The following is a 12,241-nucleotide window of genomic DNA, read 5'->3' as shown; positions in this document are numbered from 1 at the left end:
ACATTAAGAATTGGAGAACTCCCACCAGTCAGATGACTCCTGGTGGATGTAGATATTTTCATAACAATGAATGAATTATGTGAACAATAGCTTCAAGTAGACATGACACTATGACATTCAGCAGGGTATCCAGTAGATCGGCTGTGAATAAATTGGTGTGTAAAACGTCATCCAAACCACAAAGTATAAGATATAGTATCGACTGAGCTGATATTACCGTCTCAATTCTTTTTCCATTAATAAAGACTCCATCTAGCCAATCTCTCTCTCTCCATAGTGAAGTTATTAATGTTGAGTGCTCATTACAGCTGTTCAAACAGTGGATGGCCAAATGACCCATGCTCTAGGAAAACACAGAGATCTACTCTGGCAGCATGTGCTAAAATAATGTGAAAGGAGCATAATAACGTTTGTCATAACTCATAGGACACGGAGGACCTGCCGAGAGGCCTTCAAACCCAAACACTGTGTGTATGAATGTTTGTATGTATGACAGAAACCAAAACAGGCAGCTGTTCACGCCAGTCCAGCAAATAGAGGAGTGGGTCCAGTGACTGAGGCCCTCCTCAAAGTGCCTGTTTCATCTGTTGAGGAGGTCCAGAGATCAGAGGGACAGAGAGGGGTAGGCACGGAGGGGAAAGTCTCTTATGGGGCCGATGTCAGGGGCCAAAAATAGCGGAGAACGCCTCTCTCTCGGTCTCTCTCCCTCTGTGACTCATCTGGAGTGCGGTAATTAGCAAGAGACGGTTCACCACCATCGTGGCTGGAACCACATAGTGCATGGTGGTGACAAGGCCCAAAACAAACGCTCCTTAAAGAGGGACAGGGTGGCAGGAGAGGGGAGGCGAGGGGGGTTGAGGGGAGGGTCAGAGAGCAGGAGGATAAGTCACACTTGGAACCGATTGGTATTACCAAATCCTTCCAAGGACCAGGAAGGAGCATGGCAGGAGGAAACCAGAACGGCAAGAGGTGAGACACAGAAAGAGAGGAGACGGACAAGAGCTGTCTCGTTGCCTGGATGTTCCCTTCCACATTTTTTTCTCAGAATTTTCCAATTATAACGGAAGTCAGTTGAAAAGTGGAACTCCCTACTTTTCTCCCTACCTTTGTTGCATTTTCTCTCCGTGGCACGCAGTAATGAAGGTCTGTTCAGCAGCTAACTCAGGAGCTATACCATGAGAAATCCCCAGTCGACTATAATGGGCTCAACAGGCCTCTGGACATTAAATTACACTGCCTGCACATCAATTAATTCACCTCCATTTTCTCCGCAAACAAAATGGTCCATTCACATATCATCGCAGACCTGCTGAGCAAATAAATGCCTTCATCATCTCTGTATGTTTTGGGTCAATGTTTTCTTTGCATTTTGAGTCATATTGATTTATGTCTGGACCTGGTAGCGTGTGTGTGTGTGTGTGTGTGTGTGTGTGTGTGTGTGTGTGTGATAGAAAAATAGAGAGATACAGCAAGAAGACAGAGACAGAGCATGTGTGTGTGTCTATGTGTACATTTGTGTGTTTACTGCAGACCTATGAGATGCTACTGGAAATAAGCCATTAAACCGTACATAGCTCGCCATATAAAAACCACATAATATGTTTTGTGGGAGGGATTGTTGGGGATCAAAGATAGAGCAGCAGATATGAGTTTCTGTTCCTGGCTAGTCGAGGAGGGGGGTTGTCATACCAGACATGGTGAGCACATACATTTCCTTGGGCCCTGGGCGTGTGCTGAGGTTCTGCTGGGTGGACTCATTACTCACTGTGAGCCCTGAGCCTGGGGTTGACGGAGAAGCCTGTGTCACACCCACTATGCACTGACCGTTGTGTAATCCCTCCTGGGGTTGTGGAATGAGCTTGTAATGATGACTGGTTTGATACGGCTTCACCCTCTGACACACATGGAGAGACACTCAAGAGGCATTCATGCAAACACAGACACTGAAACCTGCTGCGATGTAACTGATACTACCCTGCAAGAGCTTCTGTCCATATCAGGAGGCACTCGATAGAGATGCACAGTACATCGATGAGCCACCCAGTATTTATAATATTAACAGTGGCTCAAATGACATGTGGGCGTGTAATGTGACAGGTTTTACTCATAGCGGTGAACCCACAGAGAATTATCGTCTGCAGTGTCACTCAGCTGACAAGCTTTTGAGCCTCTTTTAGCTAATTGTTTTGGTTTTACAGCCCCATATTTAGCAGCAGATGGCAACTGTTTTAAAGGAATAGTTCAACATTTGGGGGAATATGCTTTCTTCTTGCCGAGAGTTAGATGAGAAGGTCGGTACCAGTCTCTTTTCTGCACGTTAAGTTTGAAGTTACATCTAGCAGTTTAGCGCAAAGACTTGAAATAGGGTGAAACAGCTAACCTTGGTCTGTCTGAAGGTATCAAAAATCCAAAAATTATCAAAAATGAGGTAACTAGTGGTGACTACAGGAAGTTACTGCACTCTGCTAATAACCTCACTCCAGCACATAACGCCCTGTAAAACCAAAATGGGCCATGTTTACACTTTGTTTTTTGTTTGATAAAACAAATGTGATCTAACATGTTAATTTGTGAGCTTTAGAGGTGCTGGTAGGTAGATTTTGTTACATTTGAAGAGAGCCCGGCTAGCTGTTTTCCTGTGTTTCCAATCGTTATGGCAAGCTAAGCTAACCTGCTGCTGGTTGTAACTTCATATTTACTTTACATACATGAGAGTGGTATCTATCTTCTCACCTAAATTGCATTGAGAAGATGAATAACTGTGTTTCCCATGATAAGTCTTTTAACGGCAGACAAAGTGATCGACTGCTTGAAGGAGAAAGTTGAACATCTAGCAGCTAAACCCCAGATATTTTTCTCAGGAGTTGGTGGAGACCAAAACAGAGCGACTCCAGTTGAATATTAATGTTTCTCCATGTTTGTTTGATGTGTAAATAGCCACCTTCACCACAACAACTTTATATGGTTCCTCTGCCCCCAAGTGGCCAAACAAAGAAAACTGCAGCTTTAACACAGAATCCTCCAGATGGACAGAGTGTACTGAATCATCAGTGTCACTGACGAAATCATGATGTGATGACTGTGTTGCAGATAGATGGTGGCTGAGCTATCAACCTTATAAACAGTCTTTATCTTGGCTCAGATTTGTACAGAACTGGACAAAACATTTGAAATCAGCAACAGATTGAACTAACTGATAATCCATGACTGAACTACAGACAGTCAGGAGCAGCATGCCACAGTGATAGGAACAGTGACATGGTTGCTTATCTTAAAAAAAACAACAAAATCTACATATTCAGTGACTACGCATCTTTGAATTGAACTGAGCAAAATGTTTTTAATATGCCTTCTTCACAGCAAACATTTAGACATGTCATATATAATAGGAAAAGCATAGGTGTTACTAATGACATTAATATGGCTCTGTTCTTTTCAGGTGTCCCAGTAAGACATCGTGCCAGTGTGCACAATACCAAGTCTCTGAAATTGAAGCAGCTAAATGGAATTCAGCCAACATTTACCTGGCTGTGTTTTTCCTACTGTAACGTGTCAAAATGTCTTCTGTGAAAAGAACCTATCAGCAGTCATTTGTTTTAATTTCAATTGTTCAACAGCTTCTATAAAATGTTCTCAGATTCACATGTTCCTGATCTTTAATATATACAGGAAATATTTCATTTTTCAAAAAGCAAGGTGATCCAGGCCTTTCCGAATCAAAACAAGGAGTGGTATAGCTTTCTGACCTGTTCACACTCGGGCAGCATAATTAGACTCAGCCCCCTGATTTTGTCTCTTTATCAAGAATGTTCACAAATCCCTGTGAATGACATCATCTTGTTCTGGGGTGTTGTAGCCAAACAGACAGAGAGAGAAGCAGCACCAAGCATAGCATCCAGATCCAAGCCCTCAGCAGTCACTCTCTTGAGCCAGCAGACCTGGACACCAGCAGAGAAAAATATGCCAAATCCCCCCTGAACCACCACCCCACCCCAACCTTGCACCCCCCCTTTCCCGCCCCCCCACCTATTATTTCTGCCCCTCTCCCTGTTCTTGAAAGCTTGGTTACATCATCCTCAGTGTCCACATTTCAATAATGCCTCTGAAATCTCCCACTGGCTACAAGACATGGGGGGGCGGGGGGAGGGGGGGGGGGGGGGGGGGGGGGTTTGGTTGGAGACAGAAAAATAGCAGAATGCGTGATAAAGAATAACAACACGCACACGGGAATCGCTGAACATTTGTTGAAAGACAGGAGTTTAAAACATTTGGAACATGCCAATCGGATGTAGCTTTCTGTCTGTCCTCTTCTTCCCTCGTAATCCTTCCAAGTAGATGTGTAGTGGTAAGCGTTTGTATTGACTCAGGCCGGTCAGCCGAGCTCTCTTTTCAAACCCCCCCCCACCCTCCCCACCATTCAGCCAGTGGGGGGGCTCTGAGTTCCATGCAGGCCCAGCCATAGCAGACATTTTTGTGGTGAAATCATTAAACCCACGTGCAGCTCTCTCTCTGTGGTCACTGGGGGTCGTGCTCCTCTGCCTTTAGCTGAATAAATCATAAAGTTTGCCGGGGGACCACACAAGAAGCCAGCCCAGTGCAGCCAGCCCATCCAGCCTATGCAGCCAGCGCAGAACACATGCACACGCACAGCCCCAGACCTTGTTATTTTTCAGAAAAACACCAGCAGTGAGACAGAGACGGAGGGAGCGAGACAGAGAGAAGCGAGGAGGCAAAACTGCAGAGGCACAAAAAAAACAAGAGAGAGAACATTGCGTAGGAAATGATATCAAAGAGATTATAAAATGTTTAAAATTAACAGGAAAAAGACTAAATCTTCTAAAATAGAAAAGACAGAGGGGAAGGTGGAAATAAAGACAAGAGAGGGAAAGATTCAAACAGGTCACAGTGAAGGAAAAACTGAAGCTGAAGCACAAAAAGCACAGACAGAATCTGAAAAAGATGTCAACAACATTTGCTAGTAACATCAGTTTGGACGGAACTGAAAAAACACAACATTTTTCTGGCCGGGCTCAGGAGCATCATAAAGGAAAGAGATCCTCTCTCTGTCTGGATGACCTCGCCAGACTGATCCTTCAGACAAGACCTCACTACTAGAGGAGGAAGCACTGTCCTGTCTGAGGATCACATACTGTCTGGGGAACACTTAAACGGGACCGGCTGAGAATGTGTATGTGTGTGTGTGTGTGTGTGTGTGTGTGTGTGTCTGTTGCTGTGTGCGTGTCTGTGTCCGTATTTGTGGGATACACCAATTAATACAATAAATTACTAGAACAGATTACTACTTAAACTTCCACTGGGATTTTCAAGGAAAGAAGCTTGTGTTTGTGGACACTTCAGAGTCACTTTTCCATGTTAATTTGTGCACCAAATGAACAGTCTTTGCTCCAGTGGTTGAAGAAGTATTGAGATAATTTCCTTAAAGCTGCTCGAATAAATGTTTTTACATTAAAATGGATCAAATGAATACCTGTAATGTGAAAGAAGTCGTTTCTTTTGATGAACCCACAGAGAAATATCACCCGACTCAGTTCCCCTCAGCTCTGTAAGCTTTACAAGAACTTTCGGCTCATTGTTTTGGTTTTACGGGCAACAACTTTTCTGTTTTGGTTCACTCTCACCGTTCTCATAGCATCATTTCCAGACGCAGCAGGCAGCTGTTTTCAGAAAAAGAAAAGCTCTGATTAACTCACTGTACACTACCTTCCCAGCACCAAATGTCATCTAGCAGCTGAAGAGCCAGATCTTTCCCTCAGGAGTTGGTGAAGACCAAAACAGAGCTAAAAAGAGAGTGCATATTGGAATTAAATTCACCAGGTGGACTGAAACACTGTGTCTGCTGGATTTGTAAATACTGTAGGCAACTGTCTGTTAAAATATTCACCATATTAACTGTATTAGGTGATACATGTTTGTGTTGTGTTTACAGCTTGCTACACTTTCCCTATGTCAATAAATAATCAATCATCGTAGGTTTCAGTGAGAGTAATACTAAAATGTGTAACTACTCCTTTACAAGTAAACGTCCCAAACTAAAAACCTTGTTTTAGTGAAAGTATTATCAGCAAAATGTACTTAAAATATCAAAAATACTCATAATGCAGCAGAATGCCCTGACAGTATTATACAATACATAATTTATGGTGCATTAACACATTGTGCATTGTAAAAGTGAAGCTGGTCACAGCTGAAGCTTTGTTTGGATTGCAGAAAAACAATGACAATGCATATTTTATAAAAATTGTTTTGTTTGTAATTTCTTAATCTACAAAGTAACTAGTAAGTAAATAAAAAGTACTACAATATTCCCCTCTGAAATAATGTGAAGGAGAAGTTTAAAGTAGCATAAAATGGAAATACAAAGTTTAAGTACCTCATAATTGTACATATAAAATTACAGTATTTAAGTCATTGTTCTTACATTTCACCACTGTTTTGCTCTAAATGTAGAGACTAGTCATTATATATGTGCACCATGCATTTACACCATTACACCATCAACACACCCCTCCCACATAAAAGTCACTCGCAAACCTTTCCAACAATCTTTTTATGATGTTTTGTACTTTCTCCAACTTAAATTCAACACATCAACAACTGCAAACCCCTAAAACCACTGCCATCTAATTCTGTTTTTTAACACCCCGCTGTCCTACTTTTGTGGTCTGTTCTTTCTTCACCTCCATCAAACCTCTGTCACCTGACTAAAAGGTGGGGGTCGTCACGCGTGTCATGGTGAGAAATGTAAGTGGCAGAGCAGTCTGGAGAAAGAGGAGAGGGCGAGGGTGGAGGTTGAAACTTAACCCTCACCGTTAACGGAGGCCATAGCACCTCTCGACCCCAGGCCACACATTTCTGAGTGAACTTTGGCCCTGTGACCACACCAGTGGTGCTGGGTACCTCCTTGAGTCAAACACACACACACACACACACACACATACACACAAACAGAATATCCTCAGACACCCTCTGGCTTGCAGGCAGGCAGCCATTACCTGGAGATTGTATCAGTGTCAGTTGGTGGGGGATTCTTGCTCCCTGGGGTAAAGCACAGAGGGCAGGCGCCTGATCTCTCTGTGAAATGTTAATGTGGAACAAAACTGGCTGAACGGAGTGTAGCAATACGTGGTGCCCTGCTCATTGGTTAAGAAACTCTATCCCCTCTAGCATCAATTGGCATGTGACCAAACCCAAAACAAATCAGGCAGCTTTGAGTGCTTTGCAAAGCTTTTTAAGCACACATTGATGGTTCCACAGTTGGATCAGTGAAGCATGCTTTACAGTATATCTAGAGTGCTCTGCCCTCATTAGACTGCGACAAAAATCTCCCATTCAAGCTACAGTAAGAGTGTTCATTAGCACTGGTATTTCAATTTTGAAGACAGTAAATTGGCCAAGGAATGCAGCTTGTTCCTTATCAAAGTCTAGAAGCCAGGGATCTGGAAATGCCTTGCTTTGTTGAGCGTTTAGTTTATCTGTCCCGTAATTGCACATTGTAAAACTGTCTCTCCGGGCTTCTTGCTATCCCCAGTGGCCAATGTAACCATCTGGCCCTCGCAAAGATCTGAGCAGGAAGTTATGTGAGACGTCAGAAGATAGGAACTCTGATAATGGATATTTAGCCTCACATGAAGTTGGCAAGTTCCTTGACATTCCCGTCATTGTCTGAAGTACCTGTCACTGCGTGTTTGGCAATGTTGCCGAAGTCATCAATCCAAACTGTGCTTTTCTGCTATAAGATGCTATGAAAACAAAAAGTTAACAAGCTGTTCATGTTTTCTCTCCAATGCACTCTGCATTTTGGTGTACAGCTGGAAAGCTTGCAGACCTATATGTTACTCGACCTTGTATAAATGGTTCATTGAATCAGAAATTCTGGCATCTCTTTACCTTAGTGCAGGTGGATGGAGCACACAGCCAAGTCTTTGTGCAGAGTAGCATTGCAATTTCGCTCCAGAGAGCACCTGCTGTATTCCTGCACAAATATGCCTCTATTATGAGTTTATGTGTCAACTGCATGACATGGTAAGAAATCTTTTTTTTTCATTATTTTACCTTTATATTGCTGATATCCTGTCATTTTGGGGCTTGTAAGGTTATCAGGACATATGTTCTTTGTCTATCTTCATCACTCCAGTCCAGACCTTTAACAATAAATCACTCTGTTAACACATATGAGCAGGTGGCTGGCAGCCTCTTACCAGCCAAGTCACACAGTCCGATTGTGTAGGATGAGAGTGCGTGTGATTACATCCAGCATCTCTACCTACCCAGAGGCTGGAGACAGACCCACTGATATTAAGACAAGGAGGTCTGAGGAGAGTCACCCCTCGCAGGGCACCCCCTTTACACAGATCCCTCTTTATGCTCCTGTTTATTATGCTCCCAAGTAATCCATGCCTGGTGCACTACACCAGAGCTGCCATATGTCAACATCTTACTGGTGGTTTGCAGGGTTCCAAACAACAGATAGGGTGCACTGAACCTACCATGTAAACTTTATAAAACACGTTCAGCAGAACTATAATTATTTACAAAACCAGAGCATGGGAATATTTTTAGTAGGGGAGGGGGATTTTCTTTCTTTTTTTTTTTTTTGACATAACACAAGTTTGTTGCACATGGTCTTTGTGGTAAAAACTTTTATTAGGAATTACATTTTACAAGCACTGTATCATTATGGCACATTCAAAACCATTGAATAAGTTGAAATTAAATGGTTTCTCATTTGCTGAGGGGGGACAGAGAATGCTGTATTGTATAGAGTGTTTAATTTGTTCAGCTTTTTCCAGCATGGCCAACTCACAGGTTTGTGTATGTCAACATTTCACCTTCAGTGTTTAGTGCCGTAACGGTCTAATGGAGGGTTCTGCAAAATTTAGTCCACCTTTCCGTGGAGCAGGCGTGGCAAAAACGGGTGGGGAGAGGGGTTGTTGGTGAGAAGTGAGGGGGGTTATTTTTGTGAGCACCCCTACAATGCTCCACCTGTGCCTCAGCCATACCCCAGAGGACCACCCACTTAGGGAGAGAGAGGGCAGTCGAGAATCCCTATAACCTCTTTGGGTGGGCAATAAGGCCTTGCGCTGAAGTAGAGTGTTTCAGACAACTGAAAGACTCAGGAGGAACGACTCTCAGCGAATACTATCACACCACCAGCGAAGAATAGCAAGTGCTGGTGTGAATTAAAGAGGTGCTACATCAGGGCAGCCTCTGTGTGTGTGTGTGTGTGTGTGTGTGTGTGTGTGTGAGTGAGTGTGTGGTATTACATGCATATTCATATGTGTGTGTGTCTGAAGTCGATTAAGACTTTGTATGTATTGGCCGCTGCGATTATCATGAATTAAGAAAAACTATTTTAATTTCATCATAAAACTCAAATTAATCATTAATCATGATGCAAGACACCATGCTGTAAATATTGTATAACTTTCACAAATTCTTTATCACCTCCAGACACCCCTCTCATCACCACTTTCAGGGTAAATTTCATGCAGATAATCATAAACATTCATAACTGTCAGTTGTGATAGCAGCATGAAACAGCTAACAGCAGATGAGTAGCAGGCCTCCACAGAAGACACATTGAGGTTTGAAAGGTCAAAGAGACACTTTGCCATTACTGACATAATGCTGAGCAGGTTTTGCGCAGAGGGAATCCTTCTGGAAAGATGAAACACCAGGGACAATGATGAAATAAGTCCAGGACTTTCTTGTACTCGCCCTGCGGTCTGCTATGTTGTATTTCGTAAATGTGTTAGATCATTTTCATAAACCAGAAAAAACAACCAACCAGCCATTCTGACCAAAATGATACGTATTTACTCTCATAAACTGTCTGCTCTGATCAGCATGTGATGAACTTAAGCACATAGACAAGCATATGGATAATTTTAGAAATGGATTGATCCTTTTGGTCACTTTCTTTTCAAACTGAATGTGCATTTGATACTCATTTGTCTGTGTTAGGTAACATTGTTTGTTCATAGAATCTTCTTTGCCCATGAAAACTGTTTTCATAATGCTACCCAAGATTTAGTTTTGCCACGTTCCTTAGTAGAGTAGATATGGCTCCTTATCTGTGAGTGTAAAGCTGAAGGTCAGTCATTATTAAGGCCTTGTTTGACTTTCAGTGTTTAAGGCATCAGTATGCCTCAACTGAAGTGCTTGTCAGATGTTGCTTCTGAGACTGACATCCGACAATTTTTGCAACTTTCTGAAACAATCTGACAATCTTCTTAAAGTGATAGACCAGGTGTGCAGAAGTCCAAAAGTTTTTCATTCCTCACACAATTACTTCTATCTATTTTCATGTGAAGAAATGAGTGCAACTCCATGAATGCCTTTGAGCAGAAACTGTCTGAAACTGTGAGTTGTTATCCCTATTTTAATGATTATTCCATCTCACCCTCTCTGCGATGGCAGGCTTTTCAACCTGGCTGTTCAGAACAACACTTTTGCCTTCAGATGTGGTCTGACGACACGTTGTACAAACCAGTTCTTTTTAAAACATACCCTGGACTTTAGGGTTCATTCCGGGAAAAATCTTGAGTGACTGAGCCACTAAGACTCTTAAACAAAATAGAGAGAACATTTTACTAAAATACACATTGGTCATTTAATAATAACACATGCTGCATCAATCAATGCTTGGGAACAGAAAACCTGGCATGAATAATATACAACATACTGTAAATTACAACATCTTTTCATTGTAGGTAATTCTGGCTGAAAGTAAGTGTAAATTATACATACAGTATAGTAATGGCGAGGTGCAGGGATGAGCGTCTGGTTGTGTTTGCTTGTATCTATCTTTGCTTATGTGTATGTGAGTGATTGATGGCTGAGGAAAGAGGTGAAGGCCTCCTCCCCGGTGGTCTGGCTGGGCTCTTAGCCACTGTGCAATGACCGCTGCTGCTGCTATCCCTGACCCACATCACCACATCATTGACACTAAACCGACCGCCAATCTTCCGTTGGCCCATTGCCTTTGGCACCGTCTACACTGGAGCTGTTTGGATTATCACCCTGCCTCATAATGAAGACTGAACAATAATGAAGAGGAACACTGTGTCCACAAACTACAAGATAAAGTTTGTTTGTCTATCATTATTGTCAGGATGACTGATATTTTCCTCTTTTCTGGTGCACACTGCTGCACAGGCCAATCCTGCGGTGCACGTGTTAAGTGGCAAACACAGGGAGGATAAAACAGCTCAGGAACACTATCCCATGTTCAAATAAACAGAGGTGTGTGGGGTCTGAAGAACAAACACACATTCATTAGGTGTCTCGGTGCCTCTAGACCCGTAGTGTTTGAGCAGTGATGCACACACACACACACAGACACAGACACACACACACACTCACACACACACATACGTACGTACACACAAACACATGCACAGTCTGCCGTACTCTCTCTTTTTATCTCTCATTCTCTCTTTTTCTCAGACACACACACTCAACACAGAGTCCAACCCCCAATTAGACAATCAAACAGCTCCACTGACCCTTAGCTTCTCTGGGATTTGGAGTTTACACCCCGACATGGGCCGCCCATTCCTGTTTACCCAAGAAACCTGACTGATGGATTGTATTGTTTGGCCTTTCGCAGCTATAATTGGCTCTGTTGTATAGGTTAAAGCTTGGGATATATTCTGCAGACCCCAAACATGCCACGCATGGCCTCTGGGTCAATAACACTCATATCAGTCCAGGGCCCCCTAAATGGTAAAAGGGTCAGGAGTGAACGTCACTGGCTCGCTAACGACATCAGTCGGTGGCGATGACTTCACCATCCTACCCCCCTCCGTCTCCTTGCTCCCGAACCAGAGACACAAGCTCGGCCAAGTATGCCTTCTAACCCCCCCAACATCACCACCCAGTAAATATTTAGCCAGGACTCCACACTGTGACACACAGCCAGTCCAAACAACCTGCTAAACAATTATCATTGGCATAATCTGTGTACTGCACTGCCTCCTTTATGTATCCATGTGTCAATATAGTATTTGGCTTTAAGGCACTGTGAGATATTTTGTTAACGTGGAATGTCAATTTGTACCGACTGTGTTCAGACTATCATCCTGACACCACAGTACAAGAAAATATTACAGTATATTTAAAGCTGTAAAGTCAATGCTATAAGTAACATCTAAAGGCTGCGTTCAGTCTGTTTCTGCTCTCACCAGCCGCAGGTACTGCAAATGCAAAATATTCTACA

The sequence above is a fragment of the Thunnus maccoyii genome, chromosome 2 (assembly GCF_910596095.1).
Source record: "Thunnus maccoyii chromosome 2, fThuMac1.1, whole genome shotgun sequence".
NCBI lineage: Eukaryota > Metazoa > Chordata > Actinopteri > Scombriformes > Scombridae > Thunnus > Thunnus maccoyii.
The sequence above is the reverse complement of the archived record's forward strand: the minus strand, read 5'-3'. Positions refer to the sequence as shown.